Consider the following 24,123-nt stretch of genomic DNA (forward strand, 5'->3'; position numbering starts at 1 on the left):
TGAGATTAAGTATTGCAACCTGCTATTGTTGGCAGGGTTGCTCTGGCTTCTTCTGCTTTCCCCACCTCCTTGTAATCCTCTCTTCTCTTGGAGAGTAGTTAAACGCTATGTCCATTCATGTCACCACGGAGTAGTCTTGGCAGATGCATGCCCCAAGGCTGGGATGTTTTTACGAGAACCGTTTTCATATTTCACTGTTTGCCTGGCTGATCCTTTATCTGTTCTAGCAGTTATACAACTAAACATGCTGAACCCTCTGTCAGATGATTACATATTCCATGCTGAATTGCAGGATATGGAAATGCTGCCAAACACAGTCCTGGTCTAACTCTGTCGACTTCAGTGCACAGCTAAGAATGAATTCAGCCCTTAAACTCCTTCACATTGGTCTTTGAGAATAAATAGAAGCAAATCATCAGTAATACGTCTTGCATTTTGTGCATCTATGCCTTTCTAGACCCAAAGGCTCCTGTGGATACCCTCTAGCTCTGAGTGACGGGCTTGTATACACTACCCCTCTGCATATTTAGCACATTAGAATCCCCCAATTTAAAGCTGAAAGCGTTTGAATCTAGAAGCAACGGTTGTCAGGCTCCTAATGAAAAAGGAAAGGTGATAACGGATGGAGCCCTTCCCTTCACTCCTCACTGTTGAGCCAGCAGAGCCAGGAGGGAGGTGGAGGTGAGGGAGGCAGGAGCAGAGAGGAGCTCGTTTCCCTTCTCCACTTGACAGCAGCCTCCCCATGCTGCCTGCTCCTGGCTACACAGCAAGAGCTCTCCGTCCTGGCAGCAGCTGCCTGCAAACAGTCATTTGCTTTTTGTAGAAAAATTCAGGGGATTTTTCAGGTTGCTTTTAAACATCCCCAAGCCCAAGGAAAACATGGGGTGTTTTCTTTCTGCAGAAGTTTTCATTACTTTTTAAACTCATGATTCCCTAGAGAACTGTTTCAGGAGAAAAATGCTGATCTGATCTATTCCCGTATCATTCAGCTATTACTACTGTATCAAACTATTAATATAGCTTGAGGGTCTGGTTTGCACATGATCAGAAGTGAAGCAGAAGACAGATGACTATAGCAAGAGTTCAGGAAGGGATTTTCTCCACAGGAGAATCCTAAGAAAGAAATGGACACATGGAAAGAAGGAAAAGCAAATGTACTGTTCATATGTTTCAAAAGTAGCTATCAAAATGTTCTGTACCTTGGATTTCAAGGTGTTTTCAAAGAGTCTCTGAGTCCTCCTATTAATATTGCCACCTGGACACCTCCCAGCCATTTTAGCCAGTTTTATCATGCGTTTACTTGCTGTTTTCAGTGCTGTTACTTTGATCGCAGCCCACATGCAACCAGCATTCTTTTGTATTAAATGCCTGGAAGGTTTGTTTATTTATTCATGTGTTTTGACAAGAGTGGCAGCCCCATCTCCTATGAGTGAACAAAACAACATAAAAGAGGCCAAAGCAAGGGAAAACATGATCATAAAAAGGTGGGAAGGAAAGTTTTCAGCAGGAAAGCACTTCAAAAGTATCGCGGAGAGTGGCTGAATAATCATCCTTAGCATCCCTGGGTGACTCACAAACTGAATTGCTAAAAAAAAAAGACAGGCCCTGCTAATATTAGTGTTTCAGTTCCTCAGTCCCCAAAGATGGGGGACCACAGAGTGTTCCTCGACTCAAATAATTTTTCCCCTGCATGACTTCTGTCCAGCCCCTCACTATCCCTGCTTCTCTGGACCTTAACAATAATTTCTGTGCACAGCAGTTTTAATGAGGACTGCATGTTGCCGGCTATTTAGTTGACTGTAGCTATAATTAGACAGCTGACAAAGACTGGCTTGTTGTGTGCTCTTTTTTTCTGTGATTACATATCATATTTGGTCTATGTGAAAGACGAAAGATGATTTTTCTTCTCTGTCACTCTCCAAACTCCTCAAGGGAGTTGATAACCGTATTGGCTGCTTTCTGCCACTTACCTCACTACTAGTAATAAGACATTGTCATCATTACTAAGCTGATAAGTGTGTTGAAGTGACATGTTGAGGAATTCAGTCAGCCTCCTACCTATGCCAGTGTTTTCACCCCTTTTTGCAAAAGTGTTGCCTTTTTGGGGAAAAAAAGCTGATAAACAAATATTTTAATTTTGAAATGTGATGCTGCTTGTTTCATGGTAATAGTTGGTTGGATTGCATCTCCCTACACACTGCGATGTCCCCCCGTGGCAAAGGGAAGCAGTGCAAGGTGGGAACCCTGTGGCTACAGCAGGACACAGAGGTGAAGGTCAGGCCTATATGTGAAGGTGAGGACATAAGGGTGGCCTGAAATGGCACTTTCTAGTGATGTTTTTCACCTGCAGTATTTCCTCATTCTACTCAAATCTTTGCATTTTTCATACAGAAGACCCAATCTTCCCATGAAATTAGAGCCTTTTAAGGAAAAGTCAATGAAAATGTTTTCAAACAGAACGTCCTAGTAGAACATTTGTTAGTTCACTAAAATGACCACATTATGTTCAGTAATCACTGACAGTAATAACTTAGACCCAAAAACAACGCAGAGCAGATATTTTGAGTGAGAAGACGGCATTTCCAAGACAGTTACTTTTCTAACCATAGTTCAGGACCATACCAGCAACAACACGCTCTGAAAGCTATCTGTAGAAGTACTTAAAGCCATTCTTCATCTTCAGTTCACTGAGAAGAGCTAGCAGAGTATTATTACCAAGATAAATGAGTAAAACAAATTCCTGAAAAATAAAGCACAATTTAAAAAAAACAAATAAGCAAGAAAAGACTTTTGATCCCTAGTCTGTGAAATCTCCCAGTGAAGGCAATGGAAATTATACTCATATTAGGACAAGGTTTCTACCCTACCAAAAAAGGTCATAAATAAAGAGAAAGGTCAGGTGACAGATACTTGCACTCCTCACAACCTGGAGTTGCTGCAGATCGCACCACACCTCTCCAACCAGAACCTGCCCAGAAAAAGATGAGATGACTTTTTCTCCCAAGAGAAGCAGAAAGCTTCTATAAGCTTCCCACCCAGACATATGGACTAAAAAGGTAATGTCTCTGTGGACACTAGCCAGAAGTGGCATCATTAACACTAGGCTTTATTTCATGGCATCAGAGGAGCAGTGGAGGAATGGAAGTGAAGCCTATGAGCAGACACTTTTCAGAGAAAAGCTGCATTGCAATTCCACCATGACCAACCTAACTTAAGCTGCTACACATTTTCTATCAGGTTGCTTCTGGCAAGTGAGCAACAAAAAGTAACTTATTCATTTTAGCAGCTGCCACCAGTTTCTACCTTCCTTCCTCTGTCAAGAATGCCCTGGCTATTGCTTAGATAGCACATGAAAAGCTTTTCCACTGTCTCTCCTGCTTCCTTCCCCTGCTCCCTTCCCCTGCTCCATAATTCAGCACAGTCCAAGCACCTTGTAACACTCAGAAATGATACCCCAGGGTATAATTCCTAGCACCTTCCCTGTCCCCCCAACTGGCTGCCCCCACTTGCCTTTTGGGCAGACCTCCTCGCAAGTCCAGCGGGTTGGTAAAAATAGTTCTCCCTGTCTGCCCCACTTCTGATTCATGGTCCACTTAGGTAACGTCTCTTTCAGTTACGTGGAATGGCTGGGGCCTCCTGGACCCCAGGGACATTACATCTTCATAAATAAGGAGATTTATTTACGGATATAAATCAAGACACAACGTTTAGAACATGCTACAGGGAAACAGTAAAATGCAAGGAGAAGGAAAAAAGAATAATCAAAAGTCAAGGATTCCGGCCAAATTCTTCTTAAAATAGCTCTTCCAAGACATAGTGAACATTGTATCAAACTCACACAGGATCTCTAGCCAGCATCTTGGCTTCTTTCATGACTCATTTCACTCGGGCTGGGGAGTAACAATTTCCTCCCTAGCCACCGACTAACATGGCTAAGACTAGGTAGATAGAGCTCAACCCGTTGTGATTGATCGGGTCCCTCTTTAGGGGAAATGATGCATTTCATCAAACGCTACTGTACATCAAAATGTCAGCATCAAGAAAATCATCCTCTTTCACACACACACCCCCCCCGCACACCCACACACATACGTGCACGCTCAGCCCAGCGGTCAGATCATCACCTGCTAGTGTTAACATGCACACAAGCAATTACAGAGCAGACATCTGTTCAGGATGTTGCTCATTGGATTAGTATCTTCGCGCTGAGATGTCTGCAAGTCTTTGAAGCATTTATATTCTAACTCTGTGCTGTCTACTAGTGCAGGATGGTTTGTCTGTAAACGTTCCTTGTGCTGGTGCAGCATTCATTGGCATGAATTATTCTGGTTCAGCACTAAAGCAATGATGCTAATAGGGGAAAGTCAGCCTTGTGCAGACAGACAAGATGAAGCCCACTTCTTTCAATTATTGCTAAGTGGGAATTACAGCGTCCTACATGGGTCCCCTGCATGGGAGAAGGTTTTGCAGATTTTCCTGTAAACAACAAATAAAGATTGTATGTACCATTTTCTGTTTGGCAAGATGGTCACCATTTCAAAGAATTCAAATAATTATTTGGAAATAGAAAAACCCCACAAGTCAGTTACAGGGTCTCATCTCAATTATACTGAAGTTTAAAAATGTTCCTCAGAAAGAATGCCAAAGCAAAGTTTGCGTTTTCACTGTGATTTCTGAATACAGGATGACGCAACTCCCTCTGAGGGCATTGGTAGTATCTTGAGATTGGCCTCGGAGGTAATTAAAAATTAAACTGGACAGTGGTTGCCAAGAGGTGGTAAAGGCCCTGGACAAGTCCCTGGTCCTCTGTCCCCACACGTTAGTAGCACAGGAACACAGGCCTGGCCAGGAGACTGCAGAGGTCATCATGTCCGGACTCCTGTGACTGCGCACGATCACACTCACAAATGCCAGTTCTTCCTGTGCCCATCAGCTTCAAAGAAAAGAAAAAATACATTTGAAACACATGTGAGCTAGACATTATTCTGGACTTCACCACACCGGACCTCGGGTGGCCATGAATAACCCATGGGGATCCCAGCAACTTCATACATTCAGCCTAATGGCCCCTTCTCATGTGGGCTAAAAGCCAGGCAGACTAGTGTGATTTTCAGGACGGTCAATGCTATGTGCCGAACTTGGACCCCTTCTCTGTGCCACTGCCACTGTGCTGTCTGGGTGCCTTTGGGGATGTCTCTTTGGGTGCACAGAAGATGTTGCAAAAAAGGGAGACAGACTGGGAGGGAAGAAAAGAAGAAAGGAAGAGAGAGAGAGAGAACAGACACGCATACCTAATACGCACACAACAAATTTTATACCTACACAGTTGGCTAACGCAGCCTGTGGCAGGAGCTGAAGCACTTGCGCTAGGGTTAGACACAACGGTGGGCTACACCTTCCTGCAGCGCGGCCCCCCCGATGGTGCAGCCAGCAGCGGTTCACATGCCAGCCGGGGTGGGCAACGCCTCGCCCAGCCGGCTGGCACGGGACCCACGGGACGACCCACACATCCCCAGGCTACCCCAGGGGAAAGGCTGATCCCCACAAGTTCTTGGAGCCATTGAGCCAACGACAGAGCATTTCCCATGCGTGGGAGGCCACGCACCGGAGCGTGCGATGAGCACATGTGTGTGCTCCATGTTGAGACAGAGGCAAAGTCTGCAGCCAGCACGAGGGCAGCTGAACCAGCTGCTGCAGAGCACTCAGCCGCTCTCTCACGTTTACTGCCCATGCTATACTTCTATCCTGAGCAGATATTTCATGCCTCCTAGCCACGGCCATCGTGCTGCGGTGGCTGTGGTTTGCAGCTCGCTGGGCTGCCGCGGAGCCGGGAGCACGGTGGGAGGAGGGAGGGATGGCCGACACTTCATTCAGTGATTGCAGGCCTCCTCCAAGGCTCAGACTTTGAAACAAGACATTGGCAGGCCTGTTTAGAAAAATGATTTCATCCATGTATGAATTAAGCCAAAGAACACAGTACTTGTCCCTTTGGTGTTTATTTTAAAATAATTATTACATGTTCCCTTTTCTTTCAGGAACATTATACACAATGCTGCACATGATTTTGTTCAGGAGGGTTGCAGATGGCTGCAATGAGGGAAAGTCAGTGGCAAATACTGACATATGCACTATGGCAAGTACTCAAAAATGAACTTCTCATTCCCTTCAGTGCGAGGAATGCTGAAGTCTGATACCATTTTTGGGGAAACTAAGATCAATAACAGCTAGCTGATTTATTTGGTTGTTGATTTCTCTAGTGCTGGGCCACTAGTCCTGTTGTATTTCTACTCTTTAAATCGAGTGCAGACCTTTACAACAAAGTGCCAGCATTTGGTAGCAAGAGAGGCTTCCCTCAAGCAGCTGTCCTCTGAAAAACATGCAGTGGTTTGAAAATGTGGTTGCAAAATGTGGACAATGTGCACAGGAGTTATTAATGTTCGCAAGAAAATGTGCTGCTTCATCTCCATTACAGTCATTAACCACAGCTGTGGTTTTGCAAGCAAGGAAATCTACTCTCATTCTTAGAGCTCAGATTTGGATGTTCGCAAGCAGAGACACAGGTAGTTCCTAGAATTCCTTTCCCAGCTCCAATGAGAACATGTACAGACACTAGAAAAAGACTTCCCTTTATCTTAATAGACCTAGCACACAGACTGCAGAAGGAATTTAGAGCAAGGCTTTAATGTCAGATGTTTCATATGGACCACATTTCTCACAGTGAAAAGGGAATAAAAAAATATATATATTAAAAAAAAAAAAAGACAATACACTGTCCAGGAAAACAAAGCAAGCCAGCCAGCTCTACAACCATTTGACTAGGAGACGGCTCCATCGTCGTTCCAGTACTGGCAGTACAGCTAAGCCAGAGTTCTCCTATAAGCCAGATGACACAGTTGGAAAAATATATTCCAGAGCTTGTTATCCATCCCCTGGACCTGCCAAATTTGCCCATATGGGACCACAGGTGTTGGCTCAACCCAAGGAGGAAAAGGATGGAAAAAGGCAGCAAGATGAAGAATATCAAGAACTCGAGCAGTAAGTATCATCAAGCCAGTGCTGAAGTTGCTACCAGTGCCAGTTTCTGATGAAAGGACTGTGAAGTTCATAAAGTCCAGTCCAGGTAAGAGAGTGCTTATAGATAAATGCATGGGCAGATATTTAAAAACCCAACACGTAATTTGCAAATTCAGCCTGGGAATGCTCCATTTTTGCACACGTATGAACACGGCAGTTGTCAAACATTTGCGGGCACAGCATGCTAGAAAGCACAGCCTTCAGCTTCAGTCGCAAAGGGCCTCTTCTTGGCAGTTTACCATGAAGAAGCAATTCCTCGAGCACTGTTAAGATAAGTCTACTTACAGTGGTGTGGACAGGCCAACGCACTCTACCCCAAATTCCAAGCTGGCCAGATGCAACCCAGCTCCCGTCTGGAAGTTGTATAGCTGTCTTTTAGTGTAGCAGAGTGCCCAAACTAACTACCACGCTGAAAAGCAGGATATATTAACCGGAGAGCATTGCTGTGTTAATGTGGCTGTGTGGCTTCTGGAGCTGAGACCAAAGGAGCTGAGGTCTCTCTGAATCATCCAGATGTAACCAGGGAGAAATTTGCTTAGCACCTGCACAGGTCTAATCTTTCTTCCAAGCGAACAAACTAAAGCAGAGTTGTCCTTGACTAAGTGCAACATACCTGATTTCAGTTCCACAGGCTGGCCCGAGGCTGCTGGCTGCAGATGAGACAAATCCCAAGCAGTGCACAGATCAGCACTGTATTTGTCATTGGGAATCAAGCATGGGAATTTTAGCATCAAAAGTACAAAAGCCCAGCACTTGAACAGGAACAGTGTCTCTTACATCGCCAGCTTGAGCCATCCAAAAGTTACAGACAGGTTCCCATGCTCATGAACTTGTCTTCAAATAAAAATCACACCACAAGATATGATTTTAATAACACATTTGGGTTGATTGCATTTACTGTCTAGGGTTTTAACCACTGGGGTCCACTTCCAAACACTTTCACGACAGGAAGGCTCAGAATATGTTATTTTATGTTATTTTTCAAATGAAAGCTGAGGTTCTTATGCATTCATCTTAACTCCAGGAGCTGTGTTTTTTAAGGCACACACCAAATGTCAAGGGACTCACAATAAAATCACAGGAATTGGCAAGACTGCCTTCGTTGGCTTTGGGGAATGAGCAGGTTGTTGTTGGAGCCACACATTAGAGGGAGACATACTCGCATGTTCTTAACCAGTGAATTATGCACAGAGGTATAATGGCAATCTGCCCAGCACTGACATACAGCAACAAGAACAGGATGCACAAAATTCCCAGGCCTCTTAAGCTAATGGAGAAGCTTTGTTAGTCTCCCTAACAAGGGAACCAATGACATAACCTGTCATAAACATGTTGGGACCATTATATACACAGACATGAGATATATTTAAACTATAAAAACCCATTTAATAACCAAAAAGACAGCTGCGTAATCTGCACATTACACTCACAAAAAGGAAATAAAAGTAAAATGAACTGGAACATGTGTGTCTGGAGAGAAAAGGGGTGAGAGAGGCCTGAAGACCTCTCAGAGAAATTCTTCTAGGACCTGCTTCAGCAGAAAAGCACTCCTATCCTCCATTCTCTACAGTGCTCTGTGGAGCCATATTTTTACAGCTTTTTTTTTCAAAAAATGGAATGGCCCATACACTAACAATGGGACAATTTTCAAGTAAGAGGAGGAAGCTGGGACCAGGACTGCATCTTCTCCATTGACAGGTGAAACCAAATGTGTATGCATCTCTGTGTCCAAACTAGCTAGGTACCGTCACCTGGAATCAAGACAAAGCCCAATGAAGTCAGTGAACTGGTCCTTATTTTTCTTGCATTGAAGTGCAAACACTGAAGTGGCAGGCATGATATGGCAGAAAAGAGGGATCTGCTCTCTTCTTCATCTATCTCTGCCTTTGGTCTTAAAGGCATTGTAGATTTATGTGCAACATGAAAACTGACTCAAACCTATTTAACTAGGACTATGCTTACAATGTATTTGGGGAGGGAGTACTATGGGGTATGGAGGTTTTTATAAGTCATATCACTTATGTTTTGCCATCTCTACGGAGGACATGTTTAGCTGCAGAACAACTCATTGAGGTTTTGTCAGGATCAATTTACATTTGTCAGATGCTCTGCAGTCTTCAAACAAAAGCCATAAATAATGGCACTGCACCAGTATTTCATCTTTTTAAATGTTATGACTTGTAGCCCATAGAATAGGAAGAAGAGGCAGTGGAGTGATGTATTTCTCTCCCAGCTGCAAGCACTGATCTTCTCAAAAGAGGAACCAATGTACAAAACTCAGCAACATCTATCCCTAATACCAAAATAGAGATTGAAAAACCCCTCCGAGGTGCCTAAATGTCTGTATCTAATTTATGGGTAATTTACAATGGAAATAGATTATATAAAAATGTATACAAATTTGTAGCCTTGCACATTGGGGCAGATAGATAGTTTTAACTACAAAATAATGAACATGAAGTGTCTCGTGAGCTGCCAGGTAGACATTTTGATTGCCCAGATTTCATTAAACTCAAACCAGAGAGAGCTTGAAGTCTTCCAAACATTCTTTAACTCTATCAAGTGTGTCGGTGCTCTACAGCCGATGACAGTATATTTCACCAAAGTTGCCAAAAAATTGTTTAATTTTAAGCGATGCCTGTATTGCATTACTTTTTACAAGTTGAGCCAGCATGTAGGGCACATCAACTCCATAGAAGAATAAGCCCATTGCCAATGTTTTCTTTGCATCCGAAACACCGATTTTACACAGCCTTTCCTTAAAACAAGGAGAAAGACAACAAAAACAACAATGAAACCCGTGTTGTGTCCTTCTGTCCTCTAGCCCTCAAGTCAGCTTTGCTTTTCCCAACTTTGCCAATCAGACTCAAGCTAGTGAAGAGTTACAGAGAACGTCTGTGCTGCCAAGAGCTATTTCCAGTGGACTTTGATCAAATGATGCTGTAATCCCTAATGGGAAGCATACTTCATTTATAAGGTATTCTTTGGTGTCATTCCCAAGGAGCAGGCATATGAGTTTTTGAGCAACAAAGCTCTTTCTCTACAGACAGCGCTATGTTTGTGAGAGGGTAGCACTACCACGTTCAACATGGCTGTACAGGCCTGCCTAGATAAGTGGGCTTTCGGCGTTAGTCATTGCTACAGTCAGAAAAGGCAGAGGTGGTCAAAGGCTGTCTTAGCGCTAGAATTTCTTCATCCACAGCCCTTTACCCAACAGCAACGACTAGCACACAGCATTGCTTTTCGGTTTTATCATTTCCAGTGAGGAACACCACAGCAGGCTGTTCTGACATTTGCACTTTGCTGCAACTTTGTTGAACTTAAGAGACTGGGGTTATTCAGAACAGTATTTTATTTTCCCTGAAGTTTTATTCCAAGACCAAGGACAATTAGCTCACATTTTAACAAGGAAGCAATTAAAGAGCATGACGTTCATAAAAATGATTTATTGTGCTATTAAATTAGGATGAAAATCATCAAAGTTCATAATAGCCAAAGAAAAACAAATATAAATTATCTTCATACTCAGTTTGTACCCCGATGCTTATCAGCCTGAAACGCGTGTATTTATTCTCCAGTGCTGCTGTGCAATTTCTGTCATTGTATCTCACTGTTTGGAAAACTCATCATTTTCATTCTGTGCTGAATAGCAGCCCTTTAAATTGAAAAGGTTTAAACAGCCCTTATCTGCTTAAAACTTCCTCCAAAAATAGGTTAAGCTTCCAGAGTAAAGGTGTTTTGGGCACCCCCAGGCAAACTTGCTGGAGCCAGGTGTCCCACTGGACACAAGGAGAGCCTCTTGCCCCCCAAAACCCTCTGCTTCTTCTGTTTGTCCAGTTGTCTATGCATTTATGAAAAAGTCCATTGTCATAAATACTAAAAACTATCATTTTTGTTGTGCCTTCACTTTTTCATTAACCTTTCCACTGTTTTTAAACGCAAACCAAAAAGATTAAGATGTTTTTACTGAAATGGCAGTTTCAAACTAACACGCTCTGCTCCCATTTTCTTCCCTGGTATATTTAAAAATATCATAGGTATCTATTTATTATGAGATATAAATATGTTAATAACTCCACAAGAAAAGAAGAAGCAATGAGAACATGTCCCAGTGGTATAGAACCAGAGATCTCTGGTCCCAGTGTAGAACCAGAGATCAGGAGTCTTTCTACCACTGGCTGCCTCTGTGATACTAGGAAAAAAACCTTTTCTGTGCCTTAGTTTTGTTAGTGAAATAACAACACATTAACTCCTTCATAGGACTCTTGTCTGCAAAACATTTGGGCATTTTCTATAAAGAAGAATTATGTCCTCTTAGTCAAGGTTTTCCAAACAATCAGGGTTTTCCTTTCATACTAATATACACAAGTCCCTTTTAGCAGCCTTCTGCTCTTCACTAGCATCTTTCATCAAAATCCTTCCTGCATCTCACTGCCAGCCCCTCAGATTTTGACTAGAGAGCAGCCTTCAAAGTCTGGCAAAAGCTGCATCTCTGCAAAAGGTCCAGTTTGCACGAAGTTTAGGGATCCTGTCACGCTATCAGAGGTTGCAAGCCTGCTAGCCCTTATTGATGTTACAAGGTGCTAAGAAGATCCACCTGACTGAGAATTGCAAATAAGGCCTCCTGAGCAGTAAAATCATCAGGAAAAATCTGTCCCTGAAGTTAATAGGTAAGAGTCAGTTCAGATAACCTGCGCTCCTATCCAGGACCTAAATTTGAAGCATGTGGGAAAGCAGGTCTCTGAAAGTGAGTGCCTTACTTATTAATCACTGGAAAGATTCCTGGTTTAAATGTCTGAACTTCATGGCAGCGACGGAGTTCGTTATACATTTAATTTAAGGGACTGGTTCATCTACTAACTATATGTTAAATTGATTTGCCGAATTGGAACCTGGGCTTTAAAGTCATAATAAATCTCTGTTATTCTGGACACTGTTTCTCTTACTATAACGTGGTAAACATTTATTAAAAATTTGAACTTTACAATTTGCAAGTAATTTTTATAGGTTCCTTAAAAAGGCTCATTCATGACTTGGAAAGCAGCATGCATTATCATATCACTGCAAAGAAAGGTAGTAAGACCTTAGGTACATCTGTTTTCTAGAAAATAAAATTAAAAAAAAAAAGTCTTTCAATTTCCCATTTCCGTAGTAAATGATCCTTACTTATTTGAAAAAGGAAAGCATTAAATGCTCTGCCTCTATGACGAGTTTTAAATAGATATTTTCAATGAATTATCCTGATTGAGCTGCCTGTCAAGATAATGGTATAAATTGCTCCTTCAATCTACGTTTACAAACTGATTTGAACAGCTTCAGTAAAGACTCAGACAAAAGTTAAAGGAATCTGATGTAAATCAACAATGAGATTAGTGTTCAGATCTCCTTTAACAGACAGGCTGTGCTGCAGCTGAACAGACTCAGGTTTCAGTTTCTTTTCTGTTTTGCTTTAATTTCCCTATTTCAATTCTGTTGAAATTTAAAAAGTATGAGTGACAGTCTAGAAAGAGTGCTCTGAAATAGATAATGAAATATTTCCGGAACCTCAGGTACTGTGTCTTAAAAACTTGCATTCACCAAATGAAGGACTGAATTCTACATGCAGAAAATATGTTCAAAGGTTGAAATGCCAAAAAAATCAGGATTTTAAAAAATGGAGATTTTAGAATACTTTACAAGTGATATGGACTTAAAAGGCAAAAGTATTATTGATCTTATTAACAAACCTCAATCTCATATAGAAAATGTTGTTATTTTTAGCTTTTCACTTCCCTGCTATAAAAAAATATTTTTCTTGCTGTGTTTAGTGTAGTTTTTAAATCACTTGATCATTATAGTGATCTCCATTTTATTTGGTTTGTAGCTAAGAGGATTTAGGTGTTCTAGTACCTTTTAGCAGCATGTTCCAATACTGTTTTACCTCTTCAATTACTTTACAGCCATTTTTAGAAGAAAAAGGAACAATGATAATTGGATATAAATTTGCAGTATTCATGTTCTGAAAAATTATTAGAAGCCTTGAAAAATGTTGACATACCTCACTATTCTGTTTTGCTCTGTTTTAAATATCAGTGTATCTATTAAAGCTGGTTGGAAAATTTAATCATATATAATATTTTTGTTTTTCATCAGATTTGAATTCTTTCCAGGTTTTTCAGGACTCTCATTTTTCTACACGTCTCAAAAAATCTGTATTAAATGAGGTAGGATTTATTCCAAGTTATCCAGTGCATATCTTCAAAGAAGTATGTTATGTATATATCTTTTACAATAACTTATTATGTAAATAGCTATTAATACAGAATAGCTGGGAAAAGATTACTTTTAAAAATGTTAATCTTTTAAAATGCTGCGTGAGAGACATTTCAACAAACGCAGTGAATATCTTGAGTTATAGTTCATGCAGTATTTCGTATTAACCACATTTAACTCTTGAGGTTATTTTCTACTTTTTTGTTGTGGATACATGTTATCTGTTATTTTCCATAGCTAGAAATTAATTCCTGAAGGGTAAGATTCTTGCCTTTTTAACTTGCTGCGTGATACATGATTCTTCACTGAAAACAATCTGGTTCGTACGTGTAGTGCAAAGCCATCCGCGTGGAGAATGTGGATGCTCAGACTCTGATCTCACAGCTCTGGGCACAGAGGACAGACGGCTGCAGTCACCCGCAGCCCCGCTCGAGCCCGTGGCTCTGGTTCAGGACCCACGCAAGGAGCTGCAGCAGGAGTAGGACCAGTTCAGTAACCTTGAACAACCAGCTCAAGGTCAGGGAGAGTTTTGGGTGCAAGGGCTTTAGTAATAACCTTATAGGTGGTTCTTAGACATTAAGACCTGAGGGTATCCCCTTCTGCCCCCAGCTTTAAGGACTTAACGGAGGCTAGTTTTGGAGCCCAGTCACTCTAAATTCCCAGTATGGTCCCAGAAGAAAGACAGGCTTCATCCCCACTTCAGCTAAGATCAGATGCGATGTCTGGAGGAGCTGACCTCTCTCTATTGACTGTTGTGGGAGTGCGACCTGAGGAGGTGCTTACTTAGGCGTTTCAAGAAATTTCCTACAGCTCAACAGAATGGATCCAGGAATAGAAGTACTGCAAGAAAAGTGGCACAGCTGGGTCATGGATTTTGCCAAAGATGCTTATTATAAGAGTGTTTATATAATTTAAGCCTGGAATTAAATTCTGCTAGACATATGCTTCATTATTTTTTTTACCCTCTGAACAGATTTTCCATCAATCTCCATGGTGGTAACCCAAGGTAAAGCCTGGTCAAGCACTGCATGTAAACACACATAAGTTGAAGCACATGAGCAGTCCTTCTGGAGGCAATGGGCTTGCCTTGTTAAAGTGGGATTATTTGGCATGTGTGTAATGAGCAGAACTTCAAAATGGTGATGCCCAAGCAAAGGCCAAAGGCTTTAAAGGGAGCAAGGCAGGAGGCAGTAGCAGTTCAGTTTCTCTAGGTGAAAGGAGTGAGAAATGGTTGTAATTACTGCTTGAAACTGTTCTTGCTAACCATGGACCTGCTAACTACCTGTCATTGCCTGAAGCTGCACAAATCCCAGAGGGGGGGGGGGGGGGGGGGGGGGGGGGGGGGGGGCGGGGGGCGGGGGGGATCTTGGCCAGTAATTATAGTGATTTCTCCCTTGCCAAGGGAACTGAGCTGCTGCAGCTTCACGTGGGCTCACTCCAGCAGAGAGAATATTCTCAAACTTCTCAAAAAAATGCTTTGCAATTTTGTTTCATGCAAAAACATGGGGGGGGGGGGGGGGGGGCGGGCAGGGAGAAAGGCAATTTGTGCAAAAGCAAAGAAAAACAGCCTCAAACAACAAAAGGCCAACTCCAGAGGTGCAAAGAAGGAAACAATGATTATCAAGGTCTCAAAGTCTGGCCAACACAGCTGAAACAGTTTTGATGCAGATCTTGGATTCAGTATGATACTAAGTGCAAGTAAGGGCAACCTTGACTGAGCTAGTGTTAATTCCAGCTTTAGGTATGGCTGCTTCCAAACCCGTTTTCCCCAGGTTGTGCCACATCACCAATTTCTAGGGTGGGTTATCCCTGAGCATAGACTAGGCTCAGCCTAGTAAAGCCTGCCCCCTTTTTTTTCTCCTATGTTTTACTACTTAGATTACAGTATACTGAATATTCCCCTTGACCTCTATTTATTGGTCTCTTTTCTTCATATATGTCACTTCTGGCCTTTCAGCAGCACAACTGTCTGGGCCACAACAACAACAGGAAAAACACTGCTGACAGATCGCTGTTTTCATCTGTGATTTAACATCAGTTCTGCCCAGGCTCTGAACTGTTCCACATTGCTCAGGAGCCTAAATCAACTCACTAGGCAATCCCGCCTCACTCAGCAGCAGGCATCCTCCTTGCTCAGGGCAGGGGAGAACATGCTTAAGCACACCGAGGGGGATAGACTTAAGGACATACTAAAGTGTTTCTCTGATTTGCAGCCTGAGGAAAACAGCTTTACTGTAACAACACGGATCTGCCTACTAGTTCGGTCAGTCTGGAATCACTGGTAAAAATGAAGACAAAATGAGGTCAGACACCACAGGAGTAATAAGTGTGTTAAGAGGTGAAGCAAGATCGTGACTGAAGAATACAGGGAAAGCCTGAAAGCCGAGGAGATGATCTAAACCACATCCAAGAGACAGGATGGGGCAAAGCCAGGGATCGGAGGGAAAGTGGGATCAATGCAGAATGCATTGGGCAGGGACACACTGCGGGATGGGAGCAGGCGGGGCTGAAACAAGCTAGTGACAAGGCAGAGGTCAAGGAAGATGTGATCAAGGCTGAGGATGAGGTCTAAGGCGCAGGAACAAGTAGGGCTAGAAGCCAAGCACAGAAATGCATTTACACTAGTAAACTTAAGATTTCTCTGGTTGTATCCATACCATTAAACACTCTTAGCTCTCGCTACAGATCTCCTACCTGTCTGTGCTAACTCTCAGACTGTACCTGGGAAATGTGAAGTGCACAAATTTGCCTATGGCAGAAGTGTGCAAGTGACTTGTGCCTGTGCCCTGGCACAGTTTAAAATACCAATATAGGTGTACCCAGAGACTCTTCACCCAAGCACCCATTCACTAACCATTTGCTGTGTTACCAGATTGATCTGGCCCAGGGTCCATTTCCCATGTACACAGGAGCCAATGCCAGTTAGGCACATCCTCCTTCATACTAATGAGAGAACAGAGTTAATATTACATCATTGTGAGAGTTTCACTTTGCAGCCTTAATATTCTTCTGACAAAAAAAGGTTTCATGCCATGTAGAAATTACCTTGTCAATGCACTTTTCTGGCAGCAGGGAAGATATGTTTGTCAATTGTTTGCAGCATCTTGGTACTGAAACGTGACTGGGGCCATGTGGGAGGAAGGCCATGAAGAGACAGATCCCATCTCAAGGCTACCACTACCTTTTTGCAGCAACTACAGTTTCCTAAACCCACCTTCCTCAAGCCTGAGGAAGGAAACTCAGCTTGACGAGTATGTTTCTCATCAGGCCATCGGGGTGTTTGTTAAGTGACAAAACCAAACAATCCTTTTTCATGGAGGGTTGCGTTGAAAAGTGACTTTCCTTTTATAAACTGGCCCGAGTCTCTCTCACTCATGTCTGTTTTCTATGTGTGATCATCGCAGGGGAGGGAGGGGTGTCAAAGTGATTCAGCGCTTGGAGCCTCATCCAAGACTCTGCGCAGCTTGGATCACCGTCAGGTTGGGAAGCGGGAAGATGACAGGAGACTCTGCTAGCGGAATGCCTCAGATTGTTTGTCCTTGCACTTAATCCACTTTATGCTTCCTCTCATGCCAACACTAGCAGCAACCAGCAGCTTTGAGACACTGGAGGTTTTGTGTAGCTCTTGCACATTATTTTGCTTCAATTTTTCCTCTCAGTGTTGGACTTTTTTTCTCTTTTGTGGTATATGTGGTGGTTATGAAAGGTGTGCCTGTGAAAACAATACTGACAAAGGATTCAGTTCAGTTCGCTGGGGAATACAGCAGGAATTATACCAAAGGTATCCAGCTATTGTAGAGTCATGGAATAAATTAGGTTGGAAGAGACCTCTGGAAGTCATCTGGTCAAAACTTGCGCTCAGAGCTTCAAAGTTAGATCAGATTGCTCAGGGCTTTGTTCAATCGTGTTTTGAAAATCTTCAGGGATGGAGATTGCACGGCCTCTCTGGGCAATTATGCCAGTGGTTAACCACTAGTTGTGAATTTTTTTTCTTTATATTCAGTCAGGATTTCCCTTGCTGCAGATTGAGACTATTGCCTCCTGTCCTTTTGCTATGAACATCTGAGAAGGGTCCAGTTCTATCTTCTCTGCAACCCTCCTTTAGGCAGCTGGACACAACAGTGAGATACCCCCTCTGCCCCTGTTCCTCAGGCTCAGCAAACCCAGATCTCTCAGCCTCTCCTCCTACCTCATCATGTGCTCCAGCCCCCAACCAGCTTGGTGGCGTTGGTTGAATTCATTTGAGTTTGTCTGTGTCATTCTTGTACCAAGAGGCCAAAACTGGACACGGTCCTCCAGCAAGCGACAAACAGAAAGGAATAATCATTTCCCTCAACCTGCTGGCTACGCTTTGGCTGATACAGCCTAGTGCATAATAGCCTCATTGCCACAGGGGCACACTGCAGACTTCTGTCCCATTTGGTGTCCACCAGGACCCCTAGGTCCTTTTCTGCAAAGCTGCTTCCTAGCAGTCGGTCCCCAGCCAGTACTGGTGCATGGGGTTACTCCATCCCAGATGCCCGACTTCTTGCATTCCTTTTTGTTGAGCTTCCTGAGGTTCCCATAGGCCCATTTCTTCAGCTTGTCACGTCTTTCTGAATAGCAGTCAAATCTCCAGTGCACTCAATGCTCCCTTCAGCATCACCCACTGAGGTGTCTGCCATCCCATCGCCTGGGGCACTGGTGAAGGTGTTGAACACTATCCATCCCGGTACCAGCAGCTGAGGAACGCCACTCAGCACTGACCACCAGCCAGACCACTCATTAATCAGCTTATTAACCACTCGCCTCCAAGCCCAGCAGTCCAGCCAGCTTTTCAGCCACCTTGTATTCCACATTTCCTGGGCTTGGCTACAGCTATGTTACCTCTCTTGCCTGTGGACATTAATGTTGCTCTGTGGTGAAGGAAGCGGTTGCAAAAATTGTAGCACAGAGATCAGAGGCAGGAGAGCTGGGCTGTTTCCCAGTCTCTGCTGTGTGACTTCTGCTAAGTCACCCAAGCCACAGAGACCAGATGCTACATGTTGTTTAAATAAGTCAGCCTATCCCAAAGATTATAGATGCAGCTGCATGTGGGGCAAAACTCTGCTTTGTGACAGCTGAACTAGCAGCACTGCCAACAACAGGAGCCCATGCTCAGAATTAAAAAATAAATAAATATAAAAATAAAATTTTAAAGAAGACTTCTGTAAAGATGTTCCACTCCAGGACCTAAATCTTAGAAGAGTGTCTTAGTCTCAAGCTTAAGTCCTCCTCTCTACAAAATGGTGACAAGATGACCTAAATTTGTATGCTGCAGGAGTGCCAGTGGTGCCACTTCACTGTTGCACAGGAATTAAGAATAAAATAACGCAATCAGCTATAAAATCTTTAGTGCCATAAAAATCCCCATGCAAGGTGATTTGCAGATGAGGAGCAACCCATGGCAGCGACTGGATGATATCTGTGAATGATGCAGCACGCAAGGTGCTGCATTGCTATTGCCTTCACAACCTGCTGTATTTTGAGCATCAAATAATATTGGATTAGCAGAAACTTGTGTCCAGTGTCAAGATGCACAAAGCTTGAATAGTTTTAGATAGCTCCATGCGATGTCACAGGGGCTACACAGGGGCCAAACTGATTAGAGCAGAGGTAGGATCAGAAATCAGCTGCAGAAAGAGAGGCAAAAGCCTCCCAGCCATCCCATTGCCAAAAGGGCCTTTTTCTCCCCACATAAAGGCTCAGGAATATCAATGCCATCATTTCACATTAGGATTTGGGGAGGGGAGCAGGCACCTTTGTTCATAGCCTGCTATCAGGCGTCCTTCTTTGCATGTGTTTTCTTCATGCATCTGTAACACGGAGGAACATCCTAGGTCCCAAACAGGGATAGCATATAGTACCTGTGACAAGGCAACAGTCCTTTGCTAAGCCCTTCTTCCATGTTACTGGCTTGCTTTCCTGCCACCAGGAAATCTGGACTCTGCCTGAAACTCCATCGAGGTGGGTTTGATGGAGCTGCGAAGTAAATTGTATGGATACTCAGTGGTTTGTCACTGCCTGCAAACATATCTGCCTCCTCGGGCAGGGATGTTGTCCGCCCCGAACCGTGAAGAGCCCCGACGAGCATGCTGCAGCGGCCTGGGAGGTGGGAAAAGTGGGGGGACACAACCCTGCATAGTGGGGCTGGTGGCAGGATCCCACTTGCTCGTCCCGCCAAGGAAATTTCCTGCGCAAAGATCCTGGAGCAAAATCTGGCACCATGGGCTGAGCCGGAAATTCAGCCCCGGAGGGAAAGGGGGACCCCGAGCCCCAGTGCCCCGCTGGGCACCCCAGCTCAGACCAGTGCATGAGGGGTGATCACCGCCAGAATACGCACAGCTCCAGCTTGTTCATAAGGAGGAAAAGGGAGACACCTAATGGGAACAGGCAAAAAAGCACCCACAGCACCAGTGCACCAGGGACGAGAAAGCACGGGTGAAGGGCAAAAACCTCCAATTTTGTCTGCGGTGGCCCAGGGAGGTGTAAAGGCATTCGGGAAGGGACTGGAGAGCAGCATCTGCACAGGATCTGATGCCAGCACCCCCATGCCCACGCTGCCTCTTGCAACCACGCTGGGGGCTGGCCGTGGGCAGCGCAGATGCTATTTCTGCGGCAAAGCTGTCCCTTACCTGCTGCACACATGGAGCCCAACTCTGCGTGCGACCCTTCCTGCATCCAGCTCCTTGATGCTGCTCTGATGAGTGGCCCAGGGCACACGGGCAGGGAGCTCGCAGGCAGGTTGAGCCCACACCATGGGTGGCCGCCCCGGCCAGCTGAGGGGCAGCACTGCTGCTGTGGCACTGCCACCCTGCTCAAGGGTCCCAGCCGCACCTTGGCTGCACTGCCAGGAGAGCAAAGAGGGGACAAAGGACCCTCAAAGCTGTGGGCAACTATTGTTCTTAACGCTACTCTTTGAAATATGGTCAGCCGAGGCAGCTGTTGTCCTACCCTTTCACCAAAAATGTCATGGCTGCAGGTGACAGCAGTATCATGCATAAGATCAACCCGGATAACTGGGGACAATCAGCATCAAAATTGTTTCTGACAGCAACCAAACTCTCAAGGGAACAAAGAAGACACTGTACCTTGCTCTCCCCTTCGCTGCGGACCACGAGGGCCAAGTCCTACTGAGAGGAAGGGAAGTCTGACAGGTCCCATGAAACACAAAGACCCAGTTCCTCTAGTGCAGCACCAATTTAATTCACCAATTTCTGCCCGTAGAAAGGGCACGTAAGCTGCCAGTAATATGAGGCAGTGACTCCACAGATCATCTTCCCAAGCAGACCTCCGGTCACAGGGAGACTGAGCCTCGCGAGTTATAGCTCCTCTCGAGTCACCCTGCAAACATTCACTGCTAATCCCTCGAAACCGTCCCAGGGTGCAAGCACTGTTCCCATTTTACAGATTTTACATGCGGGGGGCTGCAGGTCATCAGGCTGATGGAAACAGCACACACACCCCCGACAGTGAAACAACGAGAACAATTAGCCAGTGAGGCCGAGCAGTAGATCACCTCCGCAGCCAAACAGGCAAGCGTGGAGGTCTCACCAGAGAAGAGAGCAGCCGTGCAAACCACCAAGTGAAATCGGGAAGAAACCTCACAGATCACTGTTAATGACAGCTGCTCAGCAAGGAACAAAGTGCTTCACACTGGTCATGGGCCGAAGCCCACGGTTGTCCATGCTGGCCGTCATCTTAGACAGATGTACAGCGTTAGCTTGCCAGGGATTTCAAGCTTTTGTAGTCCTAACCCATGTTGCGGTAACCCGAGATAGGAAATAAAAAGCGACTTCTTGCCAGCATTCCTGGATGCGCTTCAGGGTGAGAGCTGTCTGCTCCTCTCCGGCCAAGCCGTGCCTATAACTGCGCAACTCTCGGGAAGCACGTGAGTGTTTTTGTGGTGAAAATGTGACTCAGCAAGTTCTGCACTCAGCTGGATCTTGGAGGCGGCCGTTGGTGTCTGAGACGGAGGTGAAATACCACCAACTGGCTGATGATAGCTGGCCTTGGTGGGAGGCAGCCGCCCGCCCGCCCGGGCTGCAGCCAGCACCGGTGCGGGTACCTGTCGGGAGCGGGACAGGGGGACACTGCAGTATGAAGCAGAGAGAGAGTGGAGATGCTGCGGAGAGAGATGGAGATGAATAATACAGGTATTAGGGGTAGCCAGGGAAAAGGGCACAGGAAAGGAAGGAGCACGGGGCTCCTCTGCAGGAGAACAGGAGAGGGGAAGGACACATTAGGATGGGGCATCTTAAGAGGGAACAGGGAAGTTACGCTGATAATAGGGCAATATCTGTTGTGGCACTGACTGCAATAAGCTTATCAACAAAATATCTAATTCTTCACCACAGCCAAGCTTTTTTTCTTGGTTCTTGCCAGTGAAAGGTTGGGCACCCTTGGCACAGGACACCAGAGGTTGCAGGAAGGGGAGAAGCAGGTCTGGGCTCTGCATGCCCAGGGTGTGGACAGGGTTTACTTGTGTTTAGATCTTACTGAAATAAATGACATTTAAACAAAGGCTTAACTGCTGCACTCAACAGAGATGCTTTCTTGAATCAGGCCCTTCATCAAGAAATGTTAATTAGATGTATTTCCTTCCCAAGACGTCTGCCTGTGAGGACAATTTCATCATCTCTGAGGTGTTCAAGTACGTTAGTGACAAGGCTACATAGCCACCTGGGCAAGGAGAGTGCTGAACCTCTCAGACCCCAGTTCCGCCACCAATGCTCATGACAAATAGTAATTTTTTTCTCTGAAATAACCTCCACCTACTTCAGCAAGACTGCTGCTGAATGCAGGACTGCTCCTCACAAGAAAGATGACAGACTCCCGTCTTGGGCTGCCAACTCCTTCATACCAGGACTTTACAGACAACTCTGAAGACCACCATCGTGCCGGCATCACAGGCACTACAGAAATGCGCAGTGGATGCTCCACCTCCTCCACCTGCACAGAAAAAAAGTCACGTGCCTTTGGCAGAAAATAAACCCATGCAGTTGAATACCAGAGCGAGGTGGGGGAAAAGTCAGGCAACTTAAATAGATGGATCAGATTCCAGCACGCCCCGAAGGTCACTCCATGCAGGGTCTGCCGGAGGGAAGGTGGGAGCAGCGTCACTCCTCCAGGGAGGGTGCCAAGCTACCAGTCTCTTGTTGATTGATCCTGGGGAGCAGGAGGCGGTGGAGAACACCCTGCCAATTGTAAATGTGGTGATGGGGCATTGGGGGCATATATATGCATCATTAGTCATCCGCAAGAATTTTGTTTTTGTAACCTCTGCATTTTTATCTGTCACTTCGAGCAATAAATATGCACTCCTGCCAGTGATTTGACATTACACTTGCTTTGGATGGTTGCCTTTCCCAAATATTAATAGTAACTCATTGTGGACACAGCATTGGTATTTAGTTAGATCAGACCAGCTTCTTTTAAAAAACAACTTTTCGTATAAAGAGAACAGATGTTTTTAATTTACACAAAGAACAAAAACAAAGTTCTATTGTTTGGTTACAGTGAACACAAACATTACAGGCACACAGAAATTAACACCAATAGCACGTTAAAAAAAAATTAAAAGCCCATCATTATACAGGTCTGCTTATTTGCGCTTTTTCCACCACTTTAACGATTTAGTGGCATGCAATGATAGAAAGTCTTGCTTTTTGGAATTCATATGAACTTGAGTGTGGCATATTTTAAAGACAAAAATGGCATAAACACAAGGACACTTTCTAAACACACATTATACAGACAATAATAATAATAATAGTTTTATAATAACAAACGAGGAATGTAAATGCTCACAGTCCAGGGTATAAGCCAACTACTAGCTCATGGGGATAGGAAGAAATTGCCTCTTTGAGCTGATTATTCTATAGTTGTTCCTTACAGGGTATATTTTCCTCTGCACCATCTGCACACAACAGTAAGACCTCAGCCCTCTGAAACACGATGTGTGCATATGAAAACAGACAGAGCATTTTAGTTGCATCAGTGAGGCTATCTTGTGGTATGGTATGAAGTTAAACCAGAACTATCCTTATACACTACTTTTCCCTGGGGATTTAAAAGCCCTTTGCATGCACTTACAAGCTCCTGGCACATGCAGGTGGAAGCAGAGCTCAGGCACACATCCATGCCAAGGTGATCAAGCCCTTTCCAGAACAAGAGTGCTACCCTGCAGGTGGAGGTCGCTTGCACCTCTCTCTGTCTCACAGACACACACCCTGAGAAAACATTTCTCAGAGATGAAGTTTAGCATCATTCCCATTTCTCACCCGCTGGACCCACAACCTGGATATCTAATTCTCAACTTACTCCAAGGCATAGCTCTTCCCATGGAGGAGCATCTCCTCTAGCATCTCCTTCTTGAAGATTTCCTACTGGCTCTCTCTACTTGGTTGTCACATCTTAGGTGACCTTCTTGGGCAGCTATTTCTAGGTTTAGAAATACTGATGTACCAATATTTCTATTTCAGATTTGCCAGTCCTACAGGTGCAAGAGGACAAGGAGGGCAGGGATCCCTTATCTTGGCTTCTCCCAACTCTATATAAGCAAATATTCTGCTTTTGGTACATTAAAAGCAGACTTCACCCCATTTCCTTTCCCATTGTTCACTAGTTATTTTTTTGTCCAACAATGGGTGCCATTTTACTCTATCCCACACTCAGACTAAGTATCAAACTATGAGGCTTACTTAAGATCATCACATGGGACCTAGTGCAAAAACCAAAAACCTTCCTTGCATTTTAACCGGTTGGAAAAATAAAGTT

This window comes from Gymnogyps californianus, chromosome 3 (assembly GCF_018139145.2).
Source record: "Gymnogyps californianus isolate 813 chromosome 3, ASM1813914v2, whole genome shotgun sequence".
Lineage (NCBI taxonomy): Eukaryota > Metazoa > Chordata > Aves > Accipitriformes > Cathartidae > Gymnogyps > Gymnogyps californianus.